Source organism: Vombatus ursinus, unplaced genomic scaffold (assembly GCF_900497805.2).
Source record: "Vombatus ursinus unplaced genomic scaffold, bare-nosed wombat genome assembly UNPS02014789.1, whole genome shotgun sequence".
Lineage (NCBI taxonomy): Eukaryota > Metazoa > Chordata > Mammalia > Diprotodontia > Vombatidae > Vombatus > Vombatus ursinus.
Window position 1 is genome coordinate 6,645,530 of NW_020954567.1, and position 16,512 is coordinate 6,662,041.

Sequence of the window (16,512 nt, forward strand, 5' to 3'; positions counted from 1 at the left end):
AGACATGGGAGGAGGAGAGGGGAGCAGAGGGGAAGGAGGGGGAGGAGAGGGGAGCAGAGTTGGGAGGAAGAGAAGGGAGAAGAGCACAGAGGGGAGGAGGAGGGGGAGGAAGCGGAGAGAGGAAAGAGGAGGGGGAGAGGAGAGAAGAGGGGAGCAGAGCTAGGAGGAAGAAAGAGGAGCTGAGAAGAGCACAGAGGGGAGGAGGAGAGAGGGGAAAGGGGGAGAGGAGAGAGGAGGGCGTCCCGGGCAGAGGGCTCTAAATCGGGGCACTCGGAGGCTGCTGTTGGTACCGGGCGGAGGCGTCCACTGGGCTGGCAGCGCCGGGGACTGGGCTCGTGGGCGGCCGCCGCGGGGGCCGTGGTTTCTCCGCTTTTGCACACGCCCGTTCGCGGGAGTTGGCTCGGTGGGGCTCCCTTCCCGCCTCGCGGGCGCTGGCCCTGGGGGGAGGGGGGGGCGGTGCAGCCCTCGGGAGCCCCCAGCGGCCCCCCCATCTGGCCAGAGTGGCCTGGCCGGCTCCGTAGGCTAGGGCCTGCGAGGAGGAGGGGTTCCGCGCCGGCCCGGCTCTCTGGGGCGGAAGCGAACAGCGGGGTGCGGCGTAGCTGAAGGGAGCAGCCGGGGCGTTTTTCCTTAGGAGTGGCTCGTTGGTCTAGGGGTATGATTCTCGCTTCGGGTGCGAGAGGTCCCGGGTTCAAATCCCGGACGAGCCCGATTTTTTTCTCCCCCGCTTCGATTTTTCATGTTTTCCCACAAACTGCAAGGTTTAAAGCTCCGAACGCCCCAGCCGTGCTCGGGTTACCTGGGAAGTCGTCCCTTTTTTTCTCGCCCCAGGACTCCTGGGCACGTGCATCGGAGCGGGGCCTCGGGCCAGGAGTCGGGAAGGGGAAGCCCAGTGGGGACCGGGGAGAGAGATTGGTCCATTCTACAAATGTTTCACTCGAGACACGCGTGGCTCCTTTGCCGCGCTGCTGGTGCGCACTCTTACACACTCGCTTACTTTTGCAAGTTCGTCGGCCCAGGGCTAGGTTGCCTTACCTGCCTTTAATGGGAACCCCTCGAGGTAGAGGGACACCCCACAGAATGGGGAACTGTAATCACCGGCTAGATTGTGGGGAGAAGGGTCCGGGGCATGGGGCGAGTACAAGAGGAGGGCGTGAAGTGGATGTAAAGGACCCCCCCAAGAGAGACCGACAGAAATACCTCCCCCCCGACAAAGAGCGGGTCAGGGTTTGCGTTTGTCCGGCGTTTGTTGAGGGGAAGAAGGGGAGGCCTAGAAGGATAGGTTCTGCAAAATGTATATTCCGTCAGTGCCACAAATCTGAATGAATTTAACATCTGCCTTTAAAAATTATTTGGGGCTCAGTAAAGAATGTCAAATTGTTTTAATCCTATAAATTACGGGCTTGAAAGAAAATAGGGCTCGTCCGGGATTTGAACCCGGGACCTCTCGCACCCTAAGCGAGAATCATACCCCTAGACCAACGAGCCAGCACACCTGGAACGTTCTTGCTGTTGTAAAGAAGTCTAGTGATTCGTATTCTAACTTTGGTGCCCTCTGGTGGTGGTTGCTTTCTTCTGCATTTTGTCACCTGGAATCGCTGTTAACCACCAACCGAAACTCTTCCTTCTCTTGTGTAAGTTTTAAGAGCAGCGCAATTTTAATAAAGCTTATTTTCCCCCAGATTTAAAGGAGAGGACAATGACTTGAGAACAACCAAGGTTCTCTTAATAATGTTTTAAAAACTGTGCTATTATTTCCACTTGGGCTTTTAGTTATGATTCACTTTGTTATTCTATTCTGTCCCTTTGCCAGACTGCAAACTTTATCCCTTATTGAATTCTAGATCTGCAGGACAGCGTGTATTCTTAAAAAAAACAACAACAAAAAACCAAAACCAAAACTTTATTAAAGCTTTTTTTGGGATTGTTTTTACAATACTGTTGTTTCCCAATATCAGTCCCCACTCCCCCAACCTTACCGTGGCAAATAATCACATTTAAGCAAAACAAACCTAGACATTCCTTCAACAATTATCGACCAGCATTTACTGTCTGTCCTTCAAGTAGCTTTCATTCTATATAGGAAAGGAAATAAGTACATATATAATTATCATATAATTAAAAATAAATACAAAGTGATGGGGGAGGAGGAGGGAGGTATCTAGCCCAGAGCTTAACACGGTGCATGGAATTTAGTAGACGCTTTATAGATGCTATCAATTTACAAATGACTGACTGACTTCTAGCCAACCACTGGGGGAGGGTGATGCTTCTTGCAGAAGGCGGTGCTTCAACTGAGCAGAGTATATGTTCTGTACCTCTAACCCACCTCCCCAACGCTGGAGTCAAGATTGGTCGTTGGATTAATCGAGGGCATTAATTCTCCCACTTTTCTCTGGTTTATTCATTCCTAGCTTCACACAGCATCAGTACCTAACTAAAACTGACCAAAGCTCTTCAAAATCTGGTTCCTACCTGCCTTTCCTCCCTACTCATACACCCTCACCTCCAGGCAAAAGTCTTTTGCAGTTCAACCAATGTGCCTTTCTTTGGGCTAGTCCTTCCCTCCACCTGGTATGCTGACCTCTGTTCCATCTTCTGGTTATGACCAAAATACCCATTTTTCAAAGATGTAGCTCCACTTCCACTTGTTTGAAGAAGGATTAATTTCGGTAGGAAGGCATCGTCTAATTTGTTCATAGTGTGTTTTGTTCCACTTCTGTGGCATACCTCACTGTGTTTTAGAGTTAGAATTTCAGAGCAGAAGGAACTTCCCAGATGATCTAGTTCCCAGATAATCATTTTATCCATGACAAAACCCATCTCCAAAGAAGGAAACGCACTAGAACCCAGTTCTCCAATGCTCTTTTCTGTTTCCTACACAAAAGCAGACCTCAAAATAATTATTTGTTGAATGAATAAGGGAGGTAGCTCCAGAGATGGACACGGGAGGATGCCAGATAACATCACGGGGGTTTGGGTTTTTTTTTATTTAATACCTCTTCCCTCAACCAATTTCTATCTGTAATAATATCTCCTGGATATGGCTTAGGTCACCAAAATGCAGCCTTCAGACCCATCTATAACTGAGTGGTTAGAGAATTCCCTTAGTCTTCACAGTAAAACACTCACCCCTACCTTCAGAAAGAACAGTTTCCAGCACCTACTTATCTTTAGCCTGGAGAATTCTTTGGAATAAATTGAGATCAATTAAGAAAGTACCAACATCTTCCCCTTCCTGGAATTTGCTAAGCTTTTTAAAGGCTCCCTGTTCCAAACCTTTGATAATGGAAAGTCAGGTGCCACTCGGACATTCTAGTGGTTGTGTATAATTGCCCATTAGTCTATAAGCTATTTGAGGGCAAAGATTGTTGTTGTTGTTGTTGTTTTCCTAAATTTTGTATCTCACTACTTCTGCCAATGCCAAGCCCTGCGATCTGCACACAGTACATATATGTGTGCAGATAAATGTGTTTGTTTACTTGAATGGTCATGATAGGCCATACCTAGGCCTATTAGAAGAACCTAGCCTGGCGGGCTAGGGAATTTTAGGTGGGAATTTTAATCTATCTTCTAGCTAGGAACACTAGACTGACAAGCAGTAAATTATACTTTGGGAGCCCTAGCATTTTAAAGTATTCTGTCTCCACCCTTTTATGTTTTATTTGAAAACTGTCTTGAGCAAATGCAATCTTCATTCTTTTATAAACTTCCAGCTCTGAGCAGGAATAATAGAATAAACTTAGAGGTGTTAATGTGCTGTAGATCTGAAGTTACTTTGTTTAACAAAACCTAATAATAATTCTTTTAAAAAGCAGGTTCTTTGGACATTTAAAAATTGGATTCTCTTACACCTAGGCAGCTTCAGTCCTGCCCTTAAATGGAATAAGTGCCTGTTAGGTTCGAGGATCACTTTACTGATTCAGCTGGATGAGTGAAATGAAATGCTTGGATTTCTTCTTTTTCATTTAAATTCAACAAAGCCACAGTGCTTTTAGGGATACTTTTCTTTAGCTACTTTTTCTTTTGATTGTTTGTCTCGGAGGCTTTCTGTGAATCCTAGCCATCACCAAGCATTGGACTTGTATTCTTTTTCTTCCTGAAGCAGATTCCGGAGATCCAGAGTGGGAGGTAGGAATCCAGGAGGTGAGAGAGGCTGGCTCAATCCATTCACCTAGTTCATAGATCCCTACTGATGATGACAACCACAGATAGCTGCTTGATACTGTACAACTCCTTTCATCCTCCCCTGGTTCCCTTTGAAAAAAATACAGTTCATATTTATTTGCCAATTCCTGTTGGTCTTCAGCATCCCTCACTGTACTTGCATTAGAAAGAGAATTTTCTGAAGCTGCAAAATCCTATAGTGTTCTTAAATCAAATTCCTGCCAGCCAGTTAACATTTATTGAATATCCACTGTGTGAAAAGCATGGAACTGGAAGCTGAGTATGGTGAGTAGTATTTTTTAGTGTAAAGAAATACCCTGCATCGAAAGTCTCTAGCTAACATGTTCTCAGATATCTCATACTTTTAAAAGTAAGTTGTGAAAATGGCAGGTAGGTATGCATCTATCTGCATGTAATAAGTAGCAGAGCCCAGATTTGAACCTTGGTTTTCTAAATCCACATCCAAGGGCTCTTTCCACTGTACCACAAGCCAGCTCTACTTATGGAGCTTCTTTCTCCTATCTTTCTCTTCACTTCTGTCTAGACTCTGCCTCTCTCTTCCCTTTCCCTTCTCTCCCCTTCACTTCCTCTTTGGCCATTTCTTTATATGATACATACTTTATACTTTAAGCAATGCCTCAAAATATATATTTTTTTCCTTGTGTGAAGGATCATGAACTGCTATCAAATTGAGCTTGATGCTCTGAAAGGGTATTTTACAAAAACATTCTGTTTCAACTCCATAAATAACCTTTCCTTTGGCCCTTCTAGGGCTTCTTCTTGATACTGCATCCCTTGCTACTGTTTATGGTACCTCATGAACTTCATATAAATCTATGAGCAGTGGAGAAAGTGCATCTGATATACTTTCGGGGTGTTTTGTTTTAAAATATTAAATTAGATGTGGGGGAGAGATAATGTCCATTTTTTCTTATGGGTGGATAAAGCCACTTGATTTCTCTGTGCCCTGCGATTCCCTCCCTTCTCCCTCATTTTTATTATTTTTTTTTCTAAACCAAACATAAAATGGCCAATTGATATCTTAGATCCAGATGACAAAGCTTTATTCTACCTTCAGAGAGGTAGAGAAATGAACCAGAGAACACACGCCCTGTTCAAAAGGCTTTGAGTAACTTCCCAACCACAGACTCTTTATCCTATATGAAGCTCAGCCTGGCTAAGGAAGGTGAGGCTTAGCTCCACTAGGCTAGCCACTTGCTGATGAAATCTTTGGCCTTGGCAAGCTATGAAACAAAGAGAAAATATAAAATAACCCTCCTACTTATGGGACTCCTGCTTTCATAGGACAGAGAAAGGCAGAAATGGTGGGGTAAGCATCACTAAGTTTTTAGGTGGCCAATAAACATGAATTTACCTGTTGGAATTCAAAATGTGAAATCCTTGTCCAGTGACCAATGAGTAGGCATACTACTGGAGAACCTGCATTACATCATCAATCTTGAAACGTTTGCCATAAACAGAACTAGAAGACAAAAGGAAATTGCAGCTAAATGGAAGAATGACTTACAGATTGCCATTGGAGAGGCAAATAAAGGGGTTGTTAGAAGTGGGCTTAGTAGATGTCCAAAGGCAAAAGGAAATTATATATGGTGGGTACTCAAGAAAGAGCACTGAATTTGGAGTGAATGGGCTTCGAATTTTGCCTCCATCACCATTCATCTGGGACTCAGTTTTCTCATCTATAAATTTGGGAAGGTAGAACAGATGCCATCTAAAATCCTTTTTGGCTCTAAATCTATGATCCTATGAATCCTGAGTAAGGTACCAGCTATCTACCAAGTGTAACCCCAGACCCAGTGGTATGGGACTGTCTCCTGATTGAGGGACAGCAGGGTGTTAGGGGCAGGGTGGAATTGGTGAGAGCGAGAGAGACAGAGAGAGAGGGAAAGTTCTCTTCAGGCTTCCAGTCTCTGGTATATATTCTTCTATGTATACCTTCTCTGATTTGTTCTGCTTGCTATTTGGATAAAATTGCTATTCATTGTTCATTGTGGAACTGGTATTTGGTGGGGGATTCAAGCCTCAGATATGAAGGTTAGGGTCCTACTTCCCCTTCAGTATTGAAACAGCTATCAGAAGTTAGTTTGAACCTGAAAATCACTTCCCCTAGACAAATAATATTTAAGGGAACAGATAGATAACAATTCTAGCCCAGAACCTGCTCTCTGAGGAGAGCAGAGTGGTCAGTGTCTGGCCCCAACTTCTTCCCTCCCCTCTTGGCAAGAATTAATGTTTCTCCCGGAGAAGGGTGAGGGTAGAAGAGGCTAGAGATGTCGACACCCCTATGCTACATGTTGCAGGGACAGCCATCACTGTGCATGGGCCTTGTAACAGTGGAATCTCGCCACAAAAGAATTTATACTGAGGAATTTCATCACTTTCTGTAGTCTTGGTGAGCAGCCTTGGAGCTGAATATCATAGACATCCTGCCTGTCAATGGCTTGCCTTGGGGGCTGGGGCAGCTAGTCTGACCACTGGTTTAGAAGGGATCTTCTCTTCCTGCCCCGCCCCCCCCCCCATCCTCACTATTCATTCACTAAACAAGTATATGTTAAGTGATTATGAGGCAGGCGCTGAGCTAGATTCTGGGGTCCAAAAGACAGCGAGCACATAGTAAATACAAAAGTATATACGAAGTACTTTGGGGCGGGGAGGGGGTGAGGGTCATGGTATTTGAGCAGAGGCAAGAAGGTTTTCTAAGAAGCTGAAGCGAGCGAATACCCACGGGGTTCCCTGCTCCCCTTCTTCCCTTCCTCCATTCTGTCTTAGAGCTGGAGAGGTTGCAGAGCACCAAACGAGTGACTTAATCAAAGACACGAAAGAGCACGCGAAGGACAGAGATGGCAACGCGACCAGGAGCCCCATCCCAGGGTTGGGGGAGGGCCGGGGTAACGTATGTTTGACATCCCTTCTCCCACCAATTGCTGTCCCACGAAGGGCGTTGGGAGCGGCCTGGGCCCGGGAGCTGGGAGATGCGGAATCTGGGACGGTGGGCTGCAGGACCTTGCTTGAGAGGGGTTGAAGGGGCCTCGGAGGCAGCAGAGGGACAAGGGCTGGCGCGTCCCGCCTCGGGTCGACCTCTGCGACTGGGCTTCGGGCTGGGGCCAGGGCCGGGGAGGGGGCCCCATTGCCCTGACAGCGCCCGGAGCCTGGCATTTGGGGACGGGAGAGGAAGAGAAGGAGGGGCCGATCAGCTTGTGTTCCTCCCACCCCTACCCCACCCCAACGTCGAGGAAGTCTGCTCCTGCTCCCCTTTCGTTCTCCTGAGGTCCTGGGGAGAATGATCCCCTTTTCCCACAGGACCCTGGGGAGGGGGTGCCTGGGATGAAACCTGAAAACAGGATTGATCTCTGAGGTGGTATCCCCCCCCCCTTCTTTCCCCTTCTCCTCTCTCTTTTTCTTCCATCCTCCTTTACCTTCCTCTTCTTCCCCATCCTTCCTTTCCCCCCCCCCCCCTTTTTTCCCCTTCCGCTTTTCCTTCCCTCTCTCCACCTGGTCCTCACCAGGGCTCCTTGGATTCAGAGTCGGGAAGATTGCGGTCCCGTTTTTGTCTCTGACACTTTGGGAGGTTGGGAGTGGGGGAAGAGGGGGAAAGGCGGGCAATAATAAATTCCTTTTTGTACCTGTTGGATTTGAGATGCCTATGGGACATTCTGATGTAGAGAGAAGTCTATGGGAAGTTGGAGAAAAGTTGTGTGCTGTCTAAATAATTTGGAAGTCATTTGCATAAAGATAATGAACCCGTGGAAACAGAAGAGATTATCCTGAGAAAGTTTAAGGAGAGTAGAGAGTTAGATGCAGGACCTGGGGAGCACTGATTGTTTTATGGGCCAGGACAGGGATGATGATCCAGCGGAGAAGACTGAAAAACAGTGAGGCCGTTAAAGGGAGAACTAGGAAAGAGCAATGCCACTGAACCTAGGGAGGATTGAGGGGAGGAACTGTGGCGCCTTGCACACAGTAGGTGCTTATTGAGTGACTGAGGAGAGTATTAAGGAGGAGGGGATGGTTATGGTGTAGAGAGGACAAGAAGGATGTCTTGGAATCTTTAGTATCTAGCACTGTGCGGTGTATGGGGTGTTAGGGAGGACAAACATCTCTGGTGTGAGGGCTTGCTGAGCCTTTTCAGGGCTGTTTATCCACCTTTGGTATCTACCTTCACCTGACTCTCACCTGTGGCTACAAGAAACTGTAGGATATGCAGCGGCCAGATCCCAGTAAAACCATCTGGACAGATCGGCTAACCCAGGTTGTGGGTAATCTTCGGGTCTCAAACCTGTCAGTGAGTTGGGGAATGTATACCCCAACCTGATGAACTCTCTCCCTCCCAATGAGTAAATGAGTAGATGAGAACAGTTTGTTCTTAGGCACTGTGGTCAGATGTTAAAGATGCCAAGGGCATCCCCTGCATTCTGTACCATTGCCAGTTGTCCTGACTTTTGTCCTGCCACTGGACTTTGATGACTCAGGAAGGGAGAGTAAGGCTGATAACTTTGTACAACTCTGCCTCACTAAAATTCAATACACTCACAAGTCAAAAAATCACTTTAGATGTTCTTGGTCCTCTTCAAAAATATGTGGTAAGTGCTTAATAAATGTTTAAATGAATGACTCTCTAGGGAATGTCTTCAAATTAATTGGAACACTAGAATCACTGGTGGAGGATATGGCTTCTTCAAAGAGGCATAGTTGGACCTGAGTTTGTACTTTCTCATATCCTCTTTGTTCACCCCAGAAATGCCAGTCAGTTTAAATCCTTAGTCTCAAGCATAACTATAATATAGCATGACTTGGCCCCTTCCTCTCTTTTCAGTCTTCTTGTGCCTTATCCCCTTTAAATGCTCTGTGATCCAGTGGCACTGGCCCCCTTGCCTTTCCTTGACCATTACTCTCTGGCCTGAGCATCTTCACTGGCCATCCCTGCATGCCTAGAACTCTCTCCCACCTGATTTCTCTGGCTTCCTTCAAGTCTCAGCTAAAGCCCTTCCTTCTCCAAAACATCTTTCCCAGACCTCCCATCTTAGTGCTTTCCTGAAGAGAGTATCTCTAATTTATCTTGTACACATTTTATTTCTACACAGCTGTTTACATGCTGTCTTTGGTATTAGAATATGAGCTAGACAGCAGACTTTTATCTTTCTTTGTATCCTGAGCACTTAGCACAGTACCTGGCACATAATAGGCGTTTAATAAATGATTGACTTGATAGGAATGAGGACTAAGAAAAAATCCATTGGACTTAGCAATTGAATCCTTGGTAACCTTGGCGAGAGCAGTTTTTGTCAACTGGTAGAGTTAGAAGTAGATTGTAAGGGGTTGAGAAGTGAGGAAGAGTAGGCATGGAATGTGGAAGGCTTCTTCTAGCAACTTGGCTGTGAAAAGGAGAAGAGATTTAGATTGATACTGGCTTTTTATAACCTTAGGGTAGATCTAAGCATGGTCTTTTGTAGCAGGGTAGGAAACAGTGGGTAGAGATTGAAGTTTGGAGGTAGGGCATGATGGAAGGGGCAAACTCCTAAGAAAGATTGTAGATTGTGGAGGGAATGGGATCAAGGACATGAGTAGGGGTGTTGCTGTTGCCAAGGAGAAGGGCCACCATATCAGGGACTGGAGCAGAGGAGGACGACTGTTGAGGGGATTTTAGAGCTCTGCTGAGAGTTAGATTGAACACTTGCAGTCGATGAAAAGATTAATGGTATGACCTGTTTCAAGAGGTAGCCGAATTGGAGTGAAGGCATGCAGGTGATGAGAGCTGAGGACGTCAACTGAGAGGTGAACTGGCGATTGAAGGGACTTCAACATCTATATTGAAGTTGGTAAATTTAAGAGCAGGAGTTGGGATGAAGAAGACTCAGTCAGGCAGTGAATTCCTTGAGAACTCAATTTAACCTTCTCTAACATTAAATTCTAATGGCACTCATTCTTGAAGCTTGTTGATATAAAGGGAGTTAATTGGTAAGAAGTTATTTAAATGTGGTGACTTTTTTCCCTATTCATTCATTTCTCAGAGTATCATTTATACCACATTATCTGAGTTCTAGAGTTAATTAAGTTAGATCTGTAATTGAAAGGAGTTTGGTGAAATCTTTCAACTTTTGAAGCCAAGAGTAAGGTGACAAGTCACTGTAGTATTTAGATTGGATAGTTCTTCAATTTTATTAATCTATTTACGCTTCAGCTAGCAAATGGTTTATGTACAGAATGCTGATCATAATTTTGGACACTTTTTGCCCACAAAGAACTGACAATCTGATGAAGATAAGATACTTCGTACAAATTGACTATAAATCAGGGGATAACGGTTTGTCACTTGACAAATGAAGAATTAAAGTAGTGAGTGTTCTTCTGGTGGTTGTTATATTTGAATCCTTCTCTCCAAGTGACCTTCAGCAGTAGCCTGTAATGACAGTGATGGGTCATAAACCTGACACTACAAATATTTTAAGAAAAAAGATGAAAGTTATATTAAAGATTTTTGTGATAGCAATCACCCAGAATGTGAACATGTAAGAGTCTACAAAGTTCTCGAAAAATTTCAGTGCTTAAATGCAGTTTGTGAACAAAGAAGTAGCGCCAAAACTAAAAGCAATATTATGAACAACTCAGTTTCTTCCACATCTTCTGTGATGTCAGCAGGGTTCAGTAATAAATTAGACAAAGCGTTTTGCTAGCTCGAAGATGTTATACATTTGTTATACAAATGGAGAGGTACACTTTGATTCGAAGCTCCAGGATTGGATGGAGGAGTTCATTTAAAGTTCATGTTGCCAAGTTCCAAGGTGCTTGAGGCTGCTTTGAGCAGCACCAACTCCATTTTGAAATTGATTTTTTTTAAAGGGATCTATACCCTTTCAGTAGTTTATCAGAAGTTTGTATTTCAGACAGGAACTGTAGGACTGAGATGAAAGTTGCATATGATAAGTGGTGATAATTAGATTCAGGAAAATAGCTTAGAATCCTAGAATTGAAAGATACCTTAGAGTAGGTTCCCAAAGTGGGTGATACTGCCCTCTGGGGAGTCCTGGAACTATCCGGTGGTAGTAGCCTCAGGTGAAATTGGGAGGTGTTGAATAAAAATAAAGGGGCCCTAGAAGCATAAGGAAAGAAGAGAAGAAAATTTTGAAAAACAGTTCATATGCTTTCATCTGTTGTGTAACAGAGTTAAAATCATAGTGATTAACATTAGTTTCCAAATAAACACACAAAATGCAAGTTATAACCAATCAGTGGTCAAGTCTGCCAATAGGTCTTAATCAGCACGTGTTGGCAGGTTAGCTTGTTAGGCATTGTTGGGAAGTCCAGCATGCTGGCAGGAATATGTGCATGTAATGACTTGTTTACAGTATGATACTATACAATTATGCGATGCAATATTGCATCATTAAAATTTCAACTCAGGAAAAAACCCACAAATTTAAAATAGGTTATTACATTTAAGATGTGTCATTTAAAAATTTTTCATATTTTTTAAGTGATGCAAATGAAAAAAAAAAAACACACACACAACCATTAAAGGGTCAAAGAAAGTAGATTTCCAGGGAGTGCTGAGTAATTTTTTTTAAAAGGGAGCCATAGGCCAAGTAAGTTTGGGAACCTCTGCCATAGACATTATACTGTTCAACTCATTTTGAAGTGTAAATCCCATTCACAGTATCCTGGATGGTTGTTGAGCTTCCACCAGTTGCCTGACTAGGAACCAGCAGGCAGAAAATTCAGCAGAATTGTAGAATCTTCTAGTGATGAGGAATAATAAGAATGGTTGACTTTATATATTTCTGTAAGATTTGTAAAGCACTTAGGTATATTACTTTGTTTAAACCTCACACAACTTTCTGACTTTAGTGCTACAGATGTTAATTATCTTCTTTGTTTTACAGATGAGGAACAGCTTAATGGGACTTCCCCATGTCACATAGGTAGTATGTATTTGAGACAGGATTTTGAACCCATCTTTGTCCAGCTTCTGCCAGTGACTTGTGTAGCAACTATCAGGGAGCCTTTTTATCTTATTTTCCCACAATTACCTTTTTTAAAAAAAAACTCATTCATTTACAAATATATTCTATGTCCTTCTTCCACTCCCAGCAAGCCCTCCCTAGTACCTTGTAGTAGAGATTAAAATGAAAAAGAAAAACAAAAGAAATTTCTAAACCCAATCAGCCCACTGGCTGTGCCTTGACTATGTGTGATATTCTATACCCTCAGTCTGCCACCTTCTCTCAGTCCTCCACTAAAAGGAGAGAGGGGCATTTTCCCAACTTTTCTTTGAGATCCTGTTCTTCCTGATTGCAAGTGCTGCATTTTAACAGCTTTGCCATGGAAATTGGTGCTGCTGATTAAAGGGACCATTTGCCTTCCACATACTTGACTTTTTAATATTTAAATCTGTTTTGATGTGAGTTATGTCAACTGATGACTCTTTAACTTCAGGAGACCACTAATTGGCAGAGTCAAAACATTTTTTGCCTCCAGTCACTGAGACTGCTTCTGTTGAAAATGTCCCAGATCACATGGATTCTAGATGTTTTGTTGGGATTTTTCTGGAATCCTACCACGCAAGTCTTAAATTCTCTGTTGGGTTCCACTATAAGGAATGGAAAATAAATATATGTAAAAGAAATATGCCTTCTGGAATACTGTATTCCAAGCTCTCTGCTTCTTTATGTGGTGGTTGCTAAATCATGTATGAAGCTGACTGTGAGTCCTTCGTGCTTGACTTCTTTCTCAGAGGCTGCATGCAGTATTTTTTCTTTGATCTGGAAATGCTGAATTTTTGCTCTGATGTTCCTGGGAGTTTTCATTTTGGGGTTTCTTTAAAAAGGATACTGGTGAATTCTTTCTGTTTCTACTATGTCCTGTGGGTCTAAGAGGTCTGGGCAATTTTCTTTTTAAGATTTCTTGAAATATGATGTTTAAGCTCTTTTTTGGTCATGGCATTCAATAATCCAATGATTCTTAAATTTTTTTCTTCTTGACCTGTTTTCTAGGTCAGTTGTTTTTGTTATGTTAGATTTTCTTCTACTTTTTTTCCCCCATGCTTTTGACTTTGTTCCTATATTTCTTATTGCCCCATGGAGTCATTGGTTTCCATTTGGGCCATTCTAATTTTGAGGGGGTTTGTTGGTTGAGTATAGTTTTAGCTCATGTGCAAAGCTATTAATTCCCTTTCCAATTCTTTCTACCACAGCTCTCGTTTCTTTTTCAATTTTTTTCCTCCAGCTCTCCCATTTCACTTTAAAAAATTTTGAAACTTTTTCTTTTTAGCTCTTGCTTCATCTCTTTCAGGAAATCTAGTTGAATTTTTGTCCAGGCTGTGTTTTTCTTTGAGGCTTTGCTTGTAGATATTTTGTAGTCATGCTCTTCTGGATTTTGTGTCTTGAGCTTCCCTGCCACAATAGTAGCTCTTTCTGTTGGGGTTCCTTTTTTGTTTTCTCATTCCAGCCTAGGTCCTGACCTTGGATTTGATGTTAGGGCTAGTCTCTGTGCACTTCTGGAGGGAATATCTGTGATAGTTCTGTTGCTTTCTTAAAGAGTATTGAGTATTGTGTTATCCAGGATCTCAGTGACAGGCTAGAGTGCTATAAGCTTTCAGTGCTCTGATCCTGGACAAAGTCTGATGGCTGCTCTCCAGGTCTGAGCTCTACAAGTTCCTGAAATGGGTTTGGGTCTGAGCAAGAATCGATTGCTGTTGAATGCAGCCCCTATCAGCCAGATGGAAAACTGTTGGTTCAAAGTGGCAGAATTCAAGGCTCCCCTTAGGTCTGGGACTCTTGCGCCAGTTATTCCTTGACAGGTTGGGCTAGATGTTGGAAATAAGACTGTGCTTTGTTCTGAGGTCTGAGCGATGCTGTTGCTGCTGGCTTTTGGACTTCTTTCTTTCTTGGTTCATCATCCAAGCCTCCCCACCCTGCCTGAGTCTGTGACATGAAACTGGGCAATAGGTGACAAAGTTGTCATTTGGCACCTGTTCCCATCACAGTGCCCTGGTCTGGGTCTGGGACCTTCTCCTGGCTTTGGTTCACAGCCTCTCTCAGGCTGCTGGAGTGCTCATGCACAGCATGTTCCTGCCCTGATCTGGTCCCTCAGTGTCCATAGACCTCCTTATCTGTCTCCCTATGCAGAAGAGACCATGACTCCCTCTGATTTTTTCTGGATTTTCCCATTGGGATTTAGTCTGGTGAATTTTCTAGATCCACCTAGAGGAGTTTTGTGGAGAAAGCTGGGCCCTACTTATTTCTACCACACCTGCCATCTTGGCCCTACCTCCAGACGTTGCTTTTTAGTAAGTAGCCTTGCCTCGAAATTTAATAGCAGTCCCTGAATTCAATTCACCTTCTCTTCCTCCTATCTACTATTGAGTTGAGATGTCTTTTTGAGCCTGGGCGCTCAGGTGGCTTGGGGCAAGTCACTTAAGCCCTCTTCATGTTAGTTTCCTCATCTGCAAAAGGAACGTGTTGAGTTAGTGTATTTCTAAGGTCTCTTTGCAGCCCTGACATTCTGTGATGCTCGAGCTCCCACGGATCCAGCAGCCAGATGGGGACGGGACCCTCTCAAGTTCCTGTAGCTGTGTTGCCATGGTCTTTCTCTAAAGGGAAGTCACTCTTCAGAGATGGAGCTGACATTTGCTGACTATTTTTAAGGACTTTGGCTTCCAAAGCTCAGTTTTTACATATTTAAATTATTCATGTTGTATTTATTTACCATAGCAGGCACCTAAGTGCTTTCTAGAAACACTGGCTATAACTCTTGGTCCTTTATTGTTCATTTTTCACCTTAAAGCAGTATAATGGGGTTAAAAGGTTCTCCAATTCATTACTAATTCCTTATTCACGATTTAGAATAGCAAAATACTTGTCTAATGGTTGTGTTAGGGAAGTATTCGTTGTTCTGTCACCTGCTTTTTGGCATAAATTACAGTCCTCAATTAGTGAAGAATGTTGCTGCTAAAATAAATATGGAAAATTCAGGAAAAAAGGAATTTGTGTAAATATTTTGCATAGCCTAAGCCTTTTACTACATTTGTTTCCACTCTATGTTGGTGGTGGTTTTGTTAATATGTAGAAAATCTACTACTTCAAGAAAATCCTATGTAGGCTATATGAAGATTTGTACTTGTAGAAAATAAATTAGGGAGAGATAATTTATATGCTTTTAAAAACCATAATGATTTCCTTTTAAATAATAATTCTCCCTATATTTAATTATGATTTTATTTGCAAAAAGATGATGTATAAGCAACCTTAGAATAACACTGTTGCATTGTTTTCCCATCCCATGAGGTTTATCAAAATAATAGAAGCTTTCTCTATATAAGCATGCCTTGCTTTAAGGTAATGTATTATTGTTCTTACCTTTGATTTTTAGTGTTATGCATAGGGCAATATGTTTTTTTATCTGAATTCTCTAGGGAAGAAATGTATGTTTTGTTCTGTCTTAATTACTATCTGTAAGATTATTCGTTGGGCTTATTAGAGAATGTGAATATGATGACAAAGAAAGAGGATAGGAACTGGGGACTGATTGTTGAGGTAATTTCCTTTTGCCCATATAGGTTAGTACCTTATCTGCAATGATAGCTTAAATTTTTGTATATGACTATCACAGAATGCTGTAATAAGGGAAAATAATTTTGAGGCAACCCACAAGGTTGCAAAACAGAAAAAGGAGGCCATAGAATTGCTGATAAACTACAGAATTGTTTGTGCAGGAGACTTATGGGTGGTCTCAAAAGAATGTCTTCAGGATAATAAAAAGAGCTTGCATCTATATTATGTCGTTTGGGGAACAATGAGTGGTAAAGTGAAGAAGCCAGTATTGTTTGATCAAGAGTGTAAAAATTGGGAAAATTTAGGGGACTTTTATAGTCTCTTGGATGGGCTACTGATACATGTATTTAGCATACATATATACATTTTGGCTATTGCATGTGACAACCAGTAAACTTCTCATTAACTTGAGATAATTTCTGCTTCCTTATTTTTATGACCTACCAGCAATTTACAGTGCTAGAGTGTTCCCTAGAACAGCAAGAGGTTAAGTGATTGCCCAGTCTCATAGCCAACATGTCTGAAAGGGACTTAAACCCAGTTTGTCCTTGCTGGTTTGCTCATGTATTCTTGCTCTCTTTCCTTCTTCCTCCCCACCACTCTCTCTCCCTTTTCCCCTCTCCTTTTCGCTCCCCAATTCTTCTTTGAACCCCATCAGAGAAGCTTTACTGGAAGCATTTCATGTACTCTTACGTATCATGTAGAATTGGGACTTGGTACTCAATGATATAATTACTACCTTATAAACAAATTCGTCTGTAAAGTCAAAAATCCCATTATA

At 42.9% G+C, this 16,512-nt stretch overlaps 2 non-coding genes across 2 annotated transcripts; one reads left to right on the top strand and one right to left on the bottom strand.

The window, feature by feature from the left end:
* Positions 1-635: 635 nt before the first annotated feature.
* On the top strand, positions 636-707 carry TRNAP-CGG. The gene has a single exon. It is a non-coding gene; the product is annotated as a tRNA-Pro (tRNA).
* Positions 708-1,413: 706 nt separating this feature from the next.
* On the bottom strand, positions 1,414-1,485 carry TRNAP-AGG. Its single transcript has one exon. It is a non-coding gene; the product is annotated as a tRNA-Pro (tRNA).
* Positions 1,486-16,512: the final 15,027 nt, after the last annotated feature.